Source organism: Pseudonaja textilis, chromosome 3 (genome assembly GCF_049901715.1).
Source record: "Pseudonaja textilis isolate UNSWEBS1 chromosome 3, rPseTex1.2, whole genome shotgun sequence".
In the NCBI taxonomy this organism is placed as follows: Eukaryota; Metazoa; Chordata; class Lepidosauria; order Squamata; family Elapidae; genus Pseudonaja; species Pseudonaja textilis.
In genome coordinates this window covers 2109211-2124511 of record NC_141992.1, presented here as the reverse complement: position 1 = coordinate 2124511, position 15301 = coordinate 2109211, and the positions used below count along the sequence as shown (strand labels likewise).

Sequence of the window (15301 nt, the reverse complement as noted above, 5' to 3'; positions counted from 1 at the left end):
TGGGGTCTTAGTGGACAACCAGCTAAATAGGAGCCAACAGTGTGCAGCCACCGCCAAAAATGCCAACACAACCCTAAGTCGCATTAAGAGAGGGATACAATCGAGATCAAGGGAGGTACTAATACCACTCTATAAAACCTTAGTAAGACCACACCTAGAGTCCTGCATCCAGTTTTGGTCACCACACTATAAAAAAGAGGTTGAGACTCTAGAAAAAGTGCAGAGAAGAGCAGGATGATGAGGGGACTGGAGGCTAAATCATATGCTGAACGGTTGCAGGAACTGGGCCTGGCTAGTCTAGTGAAGAGAAGGACCAGGGGAGACAGGAGAGCAGTCTTCCAGTATTTGAGGGGCTGTCACAGAGAGGAGGAAGGGGGTCAAGCTATTCTCCAAGGCATCTTTGACGGCCAGACAAGGAATAATGGATGGAAACTGACTTAAGGAGAGATTCAACCTGGAAATAAGGAGAAACTTTCTGACAGTGAGAACCATCAACCCATGGAACAGAAATTTGCCTTCAGAAGTTGTGGGAGCTTCATCACTGGAAGCTTTCAAGAAGAGACTGGACTGCCATCTGTCAGGAATGGTGTAGGGTTTCCTGCTTGGGTGTGGGGTAGGACTAGATGACCTCCAAGGTCCCTTCCAACCCCGTTAATCTGTTAGAAATATGTTACCTATCGATTTCTTGGCTGCCTCAACCACTGAGGGGGATATACCTCTGTTAGCCTTCTTGTTGGGAGAATGCCAACCCAGAACTGGGAGATCACCAACCATGGGTAGCACGAAAAGAAATGTGCATTTCTACCTGGGCTAGGATGTTGCACACCTGGCTGTAAGGGGCGGGGCTTCTGTGGTGATGTCACAGGGCACGTTTCATTACTTGGTCCAGAACATGGTTTGCTACATTATTTTTATTCTAATTTTTTTTTAACCATTTAAAATTTTATTAGTTTGTAATATAAAATAAAATAAAAAATTCAAAATAAAATAGTTGGACCATAGAGGAGGGAGAAGAGAAGGGAAAAGTGTAGAGGAAAAAAAGGCAAAAAGAAAGGAAAGACATTAATTTCCAACTCCTTTTAATGCGGTGAAATCCGATAATAGCATCAAACCTCCACTTTGTTGTCCTGTTTTCATGTCCTCCTGAGGCCGCTACTCCTTAGGTTCTCCTGAGATAGGCTTTGGAAATCAAACGCAAGACCCCAAAACTGATAATCAAGTCTCATATGTGCTTTTTTTTTTTTTCAAGAGGCAAGTGGCTTTCTGTTTTTTTTTTTCCTTTTGAAGGCGTTTCGCTTCTCATCCTAGAAGCTTCTTCAGCTCTGACTGGATGGAGGCGGAGGGAAGGATTTATGCTCCTTGCAAGCAGCTGGTCATTTGCTGCATCCTTTTGGCGGGTCCTTGAGGCCACTGGGGAGTTTTATCTGTGTCCTCAGGGTCACTTGAGTGGTGCCAATGGTTCCTGTAGTCTGCAGTTTCCCCCCCTGGAAATCCGTTCCTACTCCCACGTCATCCAAAGGGTGTCCATCCTAATGTCAGGTTTCCGGCACCAGCCCCCAATTAAACCAGGAGTCTCGCGCCAGATTTCCAAAACTTGAAAAGGATTTATTGGGAGTTAACATGTCCGGCACTGCCTGGGTGTAGCCGACTCTGAGGCACGTAATTCACTGCCACCCTTGATCCCGGGTGTATCCTAATTCATATTCTCTAATGGGACACATCCATAGCCCAGAATCCTCAATCATGCTCTCCAGTTAGAATTTTGCATGGCAGAAACTTCAGTCACCTAGTTCCTATCTTTGAAAACATTTGTGGAATGCACTTTCGGTTTGCAAGCTGCCGCGCTGCTCCCCGCTCCCTTTCTCTTGGCAACCCTAAAAAGACCATGGAACTATTTTATGAGTTGACACCCAAATTGGAGAGTTAAAAGTCTGTCAAGATTCTCCATCCTCCAGGTCATGGTTGTCACCAAAGGTGAAAATAATAACTGTCATACATACAGTAAGTAATTGATGATATAAGCACGAACGTTCCTAATTAGCAATATTCAAGTTACTTTTCTCTGTCCTTCCACGTTTACTGCCTCTAAGACAGCATTCTTGATTTAACAACTAGCAAGAAGCTGAAGAAGCTTCTTGGATGAGAAGCGAAATGTCTTTGAATAAAAACCAGGAATTCCAGGTGGTTCTTGGAAAAAAAAAAAGCAACTCTGGGTCTTAACAGAAAGAAATTTCATTGGTTATGTTTCTGTACAAGTTCAGCTAAAACCAGGTGTGTCCCCTCTTCCTTCTTTTCATCCTCAGGGGTGTGCCTACATCTCCTGTTCTCCAGCATTCGTCTGGTAGAAGTTGGGCTGGAGAAGACCCTCCCAAGGGCGGCCAAATGGGGGTTCGCTGGCTCTCCTTTGGAGCAAGGAAGCAGACGAGCAGGAAGTCATGAATGATAAAAGAGGCTCACACAATAAACGCTTCAAATGTTTGCGTTGGTTTCTATCCTTCAGGGTTGAAGAGTCCCAGGGTTTACGGATGCAAAGGAGAGATTTTTGTTAAAGCATCTTTACGGTGTATTTTGGCTCTTCTGCCATTTAGTTTTAAAAGAGTGGGGTCCTGGGTGTTCAATGAGTTTGGTTGTTTCCTTGCGGACATTTCGTGACCCAGTTAGGGAACATCATCACTGCTAGAAAGGTTAGGGTTAGGATTATGCATATGGAGGAGGAGGGGGAGGAGGAGGAGGAGGAAAAGGAAAAGGAGAAGGAAGAGGAGAAGGAGGTGGAGAAGGAGGACGAATGCGGAATTTTTGGTGGTCTGTGAGCTTGGTGGTTTTCTTGTAGATGTTTCATGACCCAACTAGGGAACATCATCAGTGGTAGAAAGGTTAGGGGTTAGGATTATGTATATGGAGGAGGAGGGGGAGGAGGAGGAGGAAAAGGAAAAGGAGAAGTAAGAGGAGGAGGAGGTGGAGAAGGAGGACGAATGCGGAATTTTTGGTCTGTGAGCTTGGTGGTTTTCTTGTAGATGTTTCATGACCCAACTAGGGAACATCATCAGTGGTAGAAGGGTGTGGGCTGTATGGAGGAGGAAGAAGAGGACTGTGACGATTCTTGGTACTCTCTGAGCTTGGTTTTTTCCTTGCAGATGTTGTCAGGATTCCAGCTAGTTACCCCCAATTAAATCAGGAGTCTTGAGCCAAACTTCCAAAACTTAAAAAAAGAATTTATTGGGAATTAACATGTTGGGTGTAGCTGACTCTGAGACACATCATTCCTTGTCACCCTTGACCCTGGTTTCCCCCCCTCACCCCCTGGGTGTATCATAATTCATATTCTCCAATGGGACACCTCCATCGCCCAGAATCCTCAATCATGTTCTCCAGTTAGAATTTTGCCCAGCAGAAACTTCAGTCACCTAGTTACTATCTCTGAAAACATTTGTGGAATGCACTTTCGGTTTGCAAGCTGTTGCACTGCTCCCCCCTCCCTCCCTCCCTTTCTGTTGGCAACTTTACAAAGTCCACAGAAATATTTTAATGAGTTGACAGATGTTTCATGACCCAACTAGGGAACATCAACAGTTCTAGAAGGAAGAGGTGTTTGCAGAGGCGAGGAAAAAATGGAGAGGAGGAGGAGAAAGGAGGAGAGGAGGAGGAGGAGGAGAACTGTAGGGTCTTTGGTCCTGAGCTTGGTTGTTGTCCTGTGTCTTGCAGAGTTTCATAACCCAACTAGTTAACATCATCAGTGTTTAAAAGGGAGGGGATTTGGAGAGAAGAAGAGGAGGAGAAGGAGGAGGAGGATTGTGGGGTCCTTGGTGCTCACTGAGCTTGGTGGTTTTCTTGCAGATGTTTCATGAGCCAATATCATCATAGAAGGAGGGGGGGGTTGGAGAGAGGAGGAAGAAGAGGAGAGGAGGAGGAGAAAGGGAAGGAGGAGGGGGAGGAGGACTATGGGATCCTTGGTGCCCTCTGAGTTTGGTTCTTTTCTTGCAGACGTTTCATGACCCAACTTGGGAACATCATCAGTGCTAGAAGGAAGGGGGCTTGGAGAGAGGAGGAGCAGGAGGAGCTGCGTAGGGTCCATGGTGCTCTCTGACCACGACAGTTTTCTTGCAGACATTTCATAACCCAACTATGTAACATCATCAGTGCTAGCCTGTTTCCCTCAAAATAAGACCCAACTGGAAAATAAGCCCTAGCATGATTTTTCCAGGATATATTATATTCCATATTATATTATATTCCATAATATAAGCCCTGTAATATAAGCCCTACCCTGAAAATAAACCCCTATTAAGACTGTCAGCCATACCGAAGTATTTGGAACCACATTTCCCCGAAAATAAGACCTAATGCGTCCTTTGGAGCAAAAATTAATATAAGACCTGGTCTTATTTTGGGGGAAACATGGTAGAAGGGAGGGGGGGTTTGCTCCCTGTTTCTATACAAATGGCTTGCCGTGTCGGTGTTGGTGGGAGTGTTTTAATATTTTATCAACTAGCCACAATGCCAACAACCTTTCCTCCTGTGAGATATATTTTTCATCAGCAAACAGCTGAGAGTTCTCCTGTGTTGTCACACGTCCCTCCTATTTTATGGAGTGACATCTGACAATATTATCGCAGGACAAACTTGATTTCCAATTATGCTTTCATGGCTTTGCATATACTTATTTTTCTTATATGTACCCATTTCATGTATTCATAACTATGTATATACTTATACCTATTAACTTGTAAGCGATTGACAAATCAAATAAATAAATAAATAAATGTTAGTAATACTGTAATATATATATATATTTATTCCCCAACTGCCACTGAAACACTTCCAGAGCCAGTGGCCTTCAGATTATCTCTGTATTATTTTCAGGGTCTGGCCCTACAATCTATTCTGCTCAGCACCGTTTCCCTCCTTAAGTGTTTCTGGTGACCTGTCATTATTTTGTCCATATTTTTATTACACGATAGGATTTGGGGGGGGGGGCATTAAGGAAAAAGGAAGAAATAACTAGGGTGCTTCCGAAAACGGAAACCCGTTAGCAGCCTCTCAGCTGAGTGGCGAGTAGACCTCGACACCCCTACTCTAAGTGCATATCCAACAGGCCTTCCTACTTCTGCTTTCCCCACAACAACAACCCTGCGAGGTGAGCTGGGCTGAGAAAGAAATTGGCCTAAAGTCACCAAGGCAGCTTTCATGGTTAAGGTGGAACTAGAATTCACTATCTCCTCATGATTGGTGCAAAGTCACCTGATGGCTTTCATGCCTAAGGTGGGACTAGAACTCACCGTCTCCTGGGGATTGGTCCAAAGTCACCCAGTTGGGTTTCATGCCTAAGGTGGAACTAGAACTCACCATTTCTTGGTGATTGGCCCAAAGTCACCCAGCCGGCTTTCATGGGTAAGGCGGGACTAGAACTCACCGACTCCTGGTGATTGGCCCAAACTCACCCAGTGGCTTTCATGGCTAAGGCAGGACTAGAACTCACCATTTCCTGGTGATTGGTACAAAGTCACCTGGTGACTTTCATGCCTAAGGGACAGCCACTAGCCTAAGGCGGGACTAGAACTCACCGTCTCCTGGGGTTGGCCCAAAGTCACCCAGCTGGCTTCATGCCTAAGGCGGGACTAGAACTCACCGTCTCCTGGGGATTGGCCCAAAGTCACCCAGCTGGCTTTCATGCCTAAGGCGAGGACTAGAACTCCCCATCTCCCACTTTCTAACCAGGTGCCTTCACCACGAGACAAATCTGGCTGTAATTTATGCGCTAATGAGATCCAACCGGATTACACCCATTTGCATTCTGTGGCTATTACGGCATAACAGGCCCTCCATTATTTGGTGAAAACCAGGTTTGACTACAGAAACATGTAGAAACTCTGAATCAGGCTGTGCCAGGATCTGGTCTTATCCCAGTGAGGCTTCAATGTCATTTCTGATTAAGAAAACAAGAAGCTTGTTTTAGGAAAAAAATAAAAGTAGCATTCTAGAGGGGTCAGCCTTCCAATATTTGGAAGGCTTCAAAGAAGAGAGGGTAGAATGATTTTCCCAAGCCCCCAAAGGCAGGACCAGAAACCATGGATGGAAACTAATCAAGGAGAGAAGCAATCTGGAATTAAGGAGGAACTGCCTAGCGGAGAGGACAATCAATCGGTGGAACTGCTTGCCACCAGAGCTTGTGGGTGCTACAACACTGGAGGTTTTCAAGAACAGATTGGACCGTTGCTTGTCTGAAGCGCTATAGGATTTCCTGCCTGAAGGTTGGACTAGAAGACCTCCAAGGTCCCATCCAGCCTCCGGATTATGAAAGAGATAGACAGACAGACAGATGGAGGAAGGGATGATTGGGTGGGTAGATGTATGTATGTATGTATGTATGTATGTATGTATGTATGTATGTATGTAAGGAAGGAAGGAAGGAAGAAGGAAGGAAGGAAGGAAGGAAGGAAGGAAGGAAGGAAGGAAATAGAGGAAGGGAGGGAGGAGAAAAAGGGAGGGAGGGAGGAAGGAAGGGAAGGAGAGGGAGGAAGGAAGGGAGGGAGGAAGGAAATAGAGGAAGGAGGAGGGAAAAGAAAAGGGAGGGAGGGAGAAGGAAGGAAGGAAGGGAAGGAAAGGAAGGAAGGAAGGAAATAGAGAGGAGGGAGGAGGAGAAAAAGGAGGGGAGGAAGGAAGAAGGGAGAAGGAAGGAAGGAAGGAAGGAAGGAAATAGAGGAAGGGAGGGAGGAGAAAAAGGGAGGGAGGGAGGGAGGGAGGGAGGAAGGAAGGAAGGAAGGAAGAGTTTGCCTCCAGGCGTTGTGGCTGCTCCATCACTGGAGGCTTTTAAGAAGAGATTGGACACACCCATTTGTCTGAAATGGTCTCGGGTCTCCTGCTTTAGCAGCGGATCAGACTAGACCACCTCCAAGGTCCCTTCCAGTTCTATTCAGATTGATTGATTACTGGATCTTCTGTAGTTCAAACCCACCACCGTTTTTTCCCCCTATTTTTTTCCATGGGTGATCTCCAACAGCTTCTTGAAGGTTGTGATGTTCCAGAGGTCTCGATCGTTCTCCCCGAAACTGTAGTAGGGTGCTAGTAGAGCTTATGTACTTATGGAGTGTGCCTTTTCTGGTGTCAGGTGTGAAAAATCACATCCAAGACCGGGCAGCCAGTTGTATGAAATGGTCTAGGGTCTCCTGTTTGAGCAGGGGGTCGGACTAGACCACCTCCAAGGTCCCTTCCAGCTCTATTCCGATTGATTGATTTTGTAGCACGTATTAGAAGTCATTTGCTTGCTCAAAGCAGGCAGGGTTTCCTGGACTCATTTATCCGGAGAGGCGAGCCTTTCTGATGCCTTTTAAAAACTCTTCTTTTCTTCCAATCTATTTCTCCTTCCCACGAGCGCCGCGCCATGAATCACTCCTCATTTTCAGCGCGTGGTGGGTCTGCTTTGGGTTGTAAAATTTCCCATTAGTGTCAAGCCCTGCTAAATAGCCGGCAGCATCCTTCCCTTCGTTTTGTCATTCCGAACACTCCGTTTCCTTTAATGGCAGAGAACCTGACCTATGCAGCTCACATGGAAGAGATGCGATTGAGTGCGCAGAGAACGCGTCAGTTTAGCAAATCCGTAGCTCCGTGGAGAAACTGGCTTTCACGGGAGGAAAAACAGGAGGAGGATTGAGGGGTCCTTGATGCTCACGGAGCTTGGTTGTTTTCTTGCAGTCAGATAGATAGATAGATAGATAGATAGATAGATAGATAGATAGATAGATAGAAAGAAAGAAAGAAAGAAAGAAAGAAAGAAAGAAAGAAAGAAAGAAAGAAAGAATCCTTTTATTGGCCAAGTGTGATTGGACTCACAAGGAATTTGTCTTGGTGCAAATGCTCTCAGTGTACATAAAAGAAAAGATACATTCGTCAAGAGTTAAGAATCATCAGGTGCAACACTTAATGATAGTCATAGGGTAGACCCAACTAGAGAACATCATCAGTTGTAGAAGGGAGTGGGGTTTGCGGGGAGGAGGAGGAGGAGGTGGAGGACGAAGACTGTGGGGTCTTTAGTGCTCTTTGAACTTGATTGTTTTCTTGCAGACATTTTATTACCCAGCCAGAGAACGTCATCAAGGCTGGAAGGTTTGTGGGGAGGAGGAGGAGGAGGAGGATTGAGGGGTCCTTGATGCTCACTGATCTTGGTTGTTTTCTTGCAGTCATATAGATAGATAGATAGATAGATAGATAGATAGATAGATAGATAGATAGATAGACAGAAAGAAAGAAAGAAAGAAAGAAAGAAAGAAAGAAAGAAAGAAAGAAAGAAAGAAAGAAAGAAAGAAAGAAAGAATCCTTTTATTGGCCAAGTGTGATTGGACTCACAAGGAATTTGTCTTGGTGCAAATGCTCTCAGTGTACATAAAAGAAAAGATCCATTCGTCAAGAGTCAAGAATCATAACGTACAACACTGAATGATAGTCATAGGGTACAATCCGCAATCAAATCATACTAGGAAACAGTCAATATAAATCATAAGGATACAAGCGACAAAGTTACAGTCATGCAGTCACAAGTGGGAGGGGATGGGCGATAAGGAGTGATGAGAAGATTAACAGTGATAGTAGTCCAGACTTTATAAATAGTTGGAGAGTGTTGAGGGAATTATTTGTTTAGCAGAGTGATGGCATCTGGGGGAAAAACCATCCTTGTGTCTATTGTTCTGGTGTGCAGGGCTCTATAGCCTCGTTTTGAGGGTGGGAGTTGAAGCAGTTTATGTCCGGGATGTGAGGGGTCTGTAGATATTTTCACAGCCCACTTTTGGACTCATGCAATATACAGGTCCTTCGTGGAAGGCAGGTTGGTAGCAAGGAGGAGAAGTAAAATCAGGTGAAATATTACTACCACTTTATAAAGCCTGAGCAAGGCCACACCTGGAATCCTCCGTCCATTTTGGTTGCCATATCACAAAAAAGGGGGTTGAGACTTTGGGAAAAAGTGCAGAGAAAAGCAACCAAGAGGCTTAAAAGCCCAGAGACAAAAACGTACGAAGAAGGGATTGCAGAGTTTGGGCCTGGCCGGTCTAGAGAAAAGAAGGACTAGGGGACAGTGGTGGGATTCAAAGATGTTTTTTTTTTTTTTTTACCACCGGTTCGGTGGGCGTGGCTTGGTGGGAGCGCTTTGTGTGCGTGCACACACTTTGTGTGCATGCGTGCACCAAACATGCACTCTGCACAGGCTCAGAGGCATTCCAACTCACCTCCTGCCGCGCAAAGCAGCCACATTTCAAAAGCAGAGAATCAAGGTGAGTATAGGATCCCGGGGAGGCAGGTGGGCCCAACAACAGAGAACTGATTCGATCTCTGAGGCTCATTGGCGCTACCGGCTCAGCCGAACCGTGGCGAATACCACCACTGCTGGGGGACGACGGGACATGATAGTGGTATTCTACTATTTGAAGGGCTACCGCAAAGAAGAAGACGGAATCGAACTATTCTCCAAAGTGCCTGAAGGCAGAACAAGAAGCAAAGGATGAAAACGATTTATTTATTTATATTATTTTGTCAAGCGATTATAAGATAACAGGTATAAGTATAAATATAGTTATGAATACATGAAATGGGTACGTATAAGAAAAAGAAACAATAGGACAGGGACGGTAGGCACGTTGGTGCGCTTATGCACGCTCCCTACAGACCTCTTAGGAAAAGGGTGAGGTCAAGAGTAGACAGTCTAAGGTTAAAGTTTTTGGGGTTTGGGGAAGAAACCACAGAGTCAGGTAGAATATTCCAGACATTGACCACTTGGTTGCTGAAGTTGTATTTCCTGCAATCAAGTTTGGTGTGATTAACCTTGAGTTTGTATCTATTTTGGGCTCTTGTGTTGTTATGGTTGAAGCTGAAGTATTCATTGACAGGTAGGACATTGCAATGTATGATTTTATATACTATAGATCGGACCGGAGGCGGCGTAGTTGTAGGTTTTCTAGGTCTAGAATTTCAAGTCAAACTATTCTCCAAAGCAGGACAAGGCAGGACGAGAAGCAAAGGATGAAAACTAATGAAGGAGAGAAGCCACTTAGAAATAAGGAGAAATACTCCAATAGGGAGAATACACTAATTCATCTGTGGAACAGGTTGCCTCCAGAAGTTGTGGCACAGCTGGCTGGGGGGATTTGGGGAGTTGAAGTCCACATATCATAATATTGCTGGGGTCAAGAAACCTTGCCATAAACCCTGAGCAGAAATGACCCAGAGAAACGATTGCTTTGCTTTTCGATTCTCCTGTGAACACTACTCCGTCTTACGACCAGTAGGGTGCACTAACACCCAAGAGAAGCTGGCGTTGCCACTCGCTTAACCAGAAAAACTCATCTCTTTTGACGGCCGTGCCAAACTCTGCAAGTCCGCTGGCTGCCAGAATGAGCTGAAATCACCACTTTTCTTTAAAATGAGATGGTCCATGACTGCAATGCGAGGGTAGAAAAAAAAAAGAGATTTTTAGCGCACCGAGAAGAATTGAACTCATCCCCAGTTGGAGGGAGGCTCTTCCAACTGCATCCAATTCATAACAGCTCGGGTTCCTTTGTAAATAAAAATTAGTTGGAATGAACAGCCCCAAATGTTTTGGGAGGGTTTGTTCCCTGTAATCTCTCATCAGAAGACCTGGTAATCCTGTATTTCTAGAAGTTTGTTAGATACGACGTAGTTTTCTTTTTTGTCTTCATCAGCTGCTGAATCAGCTCATTGGGCCAGAACTCTAAAGTGTCACTTTGAGATTGTGCCACCGCCAAAAAACTGCACCCTAAAACAAAGGTGCAGAGGTTAAGTTTTGCTTCATCTAGGGAAATATTGTAATTTCACCTTAGTGCATAGCACGGATGAGGTTGCCTGCTTTGATAATGAAATGTCTGCAAGACATCTGCCACGTCAACAAAGTCAGAGGGCTTCAAGGACCCTACAGTTGTCCTCCTCCTCCTCCTCCTCCTCCTCCTCCTCCTCCTCCTCCTCCTCCTCCTCCTCCTCCTCCTCCTCCTCCTCCTCCTCCTCCTCCATAAACCCCAGATCCTTCTGACACTGATGATGTTACCTACTTGGGTCTTGAAACATTGACAAGAAAACTGCCAAGTTCAGAGAGCTCCAAGGACCCCACAATCACCTTCTCCTTCTCCCTTTCCTTCTCCTCCTTCCCCTTTCCTCCCCCCCTCCCCTCCTCCCCCCTCCTCTCTGCAAGCCCCACTCCGTTCTAGCAGTGCTACCAGTTATCTGTCATGAAATGTCTGCAGAAAATCCCAAGGTCGAGAATGCCAAGGACCCCACACTTCTCCGCAAACCTCATTCACTCCCAGGTCTGATGATGTTACCCCTCTGGGTGATGAAACGTCTGCAAGAAAACCCCCAAGCTCAGAGAGCACCGAGGACTCCACAGTCTTCCTCTATCTCCTCCTCCTCCCCCTTTTCCTCCTCCTCCTCTTCCCTCCTCCTCCTCCTCTTCCTCCTCTTCCCTCCTCCTCCTCCAACCGCCCTCCCTTCTAGCACTGATGCTGTTACCTAGTTGGGTCATGAAACGCCTGCAAGAAAACCCCCAAGCTCAGGGAACACCAAGCTTGGCCCCTCATTTCAACCCAGAGCTACAATTCAACTATTCTACTGGTGCACCAGTATATTTTGAAGCGTCTGGTCAGGCCGATGTTGAAGCTTAAACACGGTGGCTGGGGTTTTCCCCCCCCCTTCCCTGCTTGGGAAACGCATTAGTAGGTTCCAAGGGCTTCAAAGTCAAGAATATTTCATTTCCCCACTTGAGTGGATCGGCGTGTCCTTCTCGTTTGCTGGCGAAGCAAATCCTGACATGACGCCCGAGTCACTTGCGGCTGGCTGTCACAATTGATCAGTTCTTGTGGACCGAGCCTCCCGTGGAGTCAAAAAACATCGTCCGTGGGCTCAGATGGTTCCATCAGGAACTGTCTCTCTCTTCACAAACCAATTTATTAGCCTCCGCGCCGAGTAAATGGGATTTGGTTCGTCGGCATTAATATGTCATTGGACAAATTCATTCTCTCCCGCTTTTAAGTTCCTTTTCTGACAGCCCGCCGAGAACCGCAAGGAAGGCTTTTGCCGTGCCCTGGCAGGGATTCACACACAAGATATCCCTTCCCTCTGCCAGCGAATTCATATTTTTGATCTAAAACATTAGGGAAATGTGGAAATGTTATGAACAGATGACACGTTCTATCCAAGCAGGGAGGTAGTTTAAGGAGGGAGAACTGCTCTTGAAGTCATTCGAGTAAAATAACTTCCTGGATTCTTTTCTATGATCGGTGTTGGGTTTTTAGTAAACATAGGGGTTGACCCTGGGAGTAGGGTTGCCGCAAATAATCCAGGTGTAGCATCAAGGATTTGCCAACTCAGACAAAGAAACAATTAACAGCAGCCTAATGAAAGCACAACCAAGAAGAAGGCAACTGATACGGAAAGGGCAAGCCACTAGTATATGAAAAGACAGCCGATCCCATTGCCTACTAGCAGTGATGATGTTACATAGTTGGGTCATGTAACGTCTGTAAGAAACCCACCGAGCTCAGAGAGCAACAAGGACCCCACAGTCCTCAAAACCAGCCGGCTCGGGGCGCTCCAGCGGCGAGCCCAGACGGAAACCGCGCACGATCGCGGATTTCTGTCTGTCGCCGAAGCCCTTCAAACCGGAAGTTTTCCAAGGACCCCACAGTCCTCCTCTCCCCTCCTCCTCCCTTTCATCTTCCTCCTCCTCACCCAACTCCCTTCCAGCACTGACGATGTTACATTGTTGGGTAATGAAATGCCTGCCAGAAAATAACACAGCACAGAGACCACCAAGGTCCCCTCAGTTCACCTCCTCCTCCTCCTCCTCCTCCTCCTCCTCCTCCTCCTCCTCCTCCTCCTCCTCCTCCTCCTCCTCCTCCTCCTCCTCCTCCTCCTCCTCCTCCTCCTCCTCCCTGCAAACCCCACTCTAGCATTGATGGTGTTTTTTAGTTGGGTCATGAAACGTCTGCAAGGAAACAGAAAGCGCAGAGAGCACCAAGTTCTCCTCCTCCCCCCACTCTTCCTCCTCCTCCTAACCTCCCCTCCTCCTCCCCCCACTCTTCCTCCTCCTCCTCCACCACCTCCTCCTCCTCCTCCTCCTCCCCCTCCTCCTCCTCCTCCATTTCACAAACCCCACTCCCTTCTAGCACTGATGATGTTCCCTAGATGAGTCGTGAAATGTCTACAAGGAAACCGCCCAGCTCAGAGTGCGCGGAAGGGCCCACAATCGAACGGCCTTCTTGACTTCCTCCCTGACTTCCTCCTCCCTTAACGGATTAAATCGGTGTTTATTTATGGACTTACCACACTCTTGACTCTTATCACTTACGCCGTCTTGAATTCTTATTGCATTTCCTTCTAGCGGCTAATCCCCTTTGGTGATTGGCAGTTGCTCTTTCATTTATTTTTATTTTTTGGGGGGGTGGAAAGCTCTCTTTCTTTTTTGTCTAAGGGAAGCAGGGACGAGAAGTGGAATAAAAGAGTCAGAGAACAGGTTAGGCCAGTTTTTTTGCACGCTGTCAAAGCCAATGTTGAGCATACAAACAGCTCAGGGCTAAAATGGGCGGGTATAATTCAATCCCGGAGACAGCTGCACTTTAGGTAGAAGGGGAAGAAAAAAAAATCAGAGATGGGTGTAATTTGAAAAGACAACCCCAGTGGGAAAAAAATAGCCTGGAAGGAAGAGAGGAAGGGAGGGGGTTGGCAGTCAAACATCTCAGAAGTCACTCTGTCTTGTCTTTGGCCTTGGGTTGCTTGATGGGGGTGAGGTGGGGGAAAACAGGTCTAAATTTAACCCTGGGAAGACCAGGTCACGGTGGATACAGGAATTATTGGTTTGTGAAGGTTCTCCATCCTCGTTTCTGGATGAGATGTAGAACACCAGATAACAGATAGTCAGAGTTGGAAGGGACCTTGGAGGTCATCTAGTCCAATCCCCAATCCAAGCAGGAGATCCTACACCGTTTCTGACAGACGGGAGTCCAGCCTCTTCTTGAAAGCCTCCAGGGATGAAGCTCCCACAACTTCCGAGGGCAAATTCTGTTCCATGGGTTGATGGTTCTCCCTGTCAGAAAATGTCTCCTTATTTCCAGGTTGAATCTCTCCTGGATCAGTTTCCATCCATTGTTCCTTGTCTGGCCTTTGGGGGCTTTGGAGAATAGCTTGACCCCCTTCCTCCTCTCTGGGGCAGCCCCTCAAATATTGGAAGATGCTATCCTGTCTCCCCTGGTCCTTCTCTTCCCTAGACTAGCCAGGCCCAGTTCCTGCAACCGTTCATCATATGTTTTAGTCTCCAGTCCCCTCATCATCCTGGTTGCTCTTCTCTGCACTTTTTCTAGAATCTCAGCAACTTTTTTATAATGTGGTGGCCAAAACTGGATGCAGTACTCTACGTGTGGTCTTACTAAGGCTTTATAGAGTGGTATTAGTACCTCCCTTGATCTCGATTGTATCCCTCTGTTAATGCAACTTAGGATTGCATTGGCTTTTTTGGCTGCTGCTGCACACGGCTGGCTCCTATTTAGCTGGTTGTCCACTAAGACTCCAAGATTCCTCTCCCAGTTCCTGCTATTGAGTCTGGTTTCACCCAGTCTATGTGTGTCTTTTGGGTTTTTCTTGCCTAAGTGTAAAGCTTTACTTTTCTCTACATTGAATTTCATTTTGTTAGATGCCACTTAAAGATGAGCCAGTGTTGTGTTGCAGCTGCCATAAAAGCCAATGCAATCCTAGGCTGCATTAATACAGGGCTAGAATCAAGACCACTTGAAGTGTTAATAACAAGGGTGGGCTTCAAATTTTTTTTAGCAAAGGGTTCTCTGCTGGGTGGGCATGGCCTGCACCATGGTGGGTGGGGGGCATTTTTACCCTTCCCAGGCCCTGGAGGCTTTCCTTGAGCCCCCGGGAGCGCAAAAATGGCTTCCTCGGGCTCCGGAGGGCCGCTAGAGGCAAAAACGGACCCATTTCCAGTCTTCTGGAACCTTCTGGAAGGCCTCTTTTTTTGCCCTCCATGAGCCTCCATGCAGGCTCTGTGCTTACCTGGCATCCAAAATTGGCCACGTCAGGACTCCTGGAGGGGTGGGGCGGTGTAGGCAGGGCCAGCTATGGGTGAGATTTACTAGTTTGCTGAACTGGCCATAACATTAGCTACTGGTTCGCCCGAACGAGGGTGAACCAGTAGCAGCCCAACCCTGGTTAATACCGCTTTATAATGACAGTTTATAAGGCCACCCTTGGAATCCTGCATCCAGTTTTGGTCGCCACGATGTAAAAAAGATCTAGAAATTCTAGA

The 15301-nt window shown here is 46.6% G+C and overlaps 2 long non-coding RNA genes across 2 annotated transcripts in view; both read right to left on the bottom strand.

Annotated features, from left to right (window-relative positions):
* Window positions 1-15301, bottom strand: part of LOC148125983 (uncharacterized) — a 352312-nt gene that overhangs the window by 216513 nt on the left and 120498 nt on the right. The gene's annotated exons all lie outside the window — the stretch shown is intronic.
* LOC148125985 (uncharacterized) lies at window positions 9489-13430 on the bottom strand. The gene is made up of 2 exons (XR_015743355.1): window positions 13318-13430; window positions 9489-10759 (listed from the first exon to the last, which is right to left on the bottom strand). It is a non-coding gene; the product is annotated as an uncharacterized LOC148125985 (long non-coding RNA).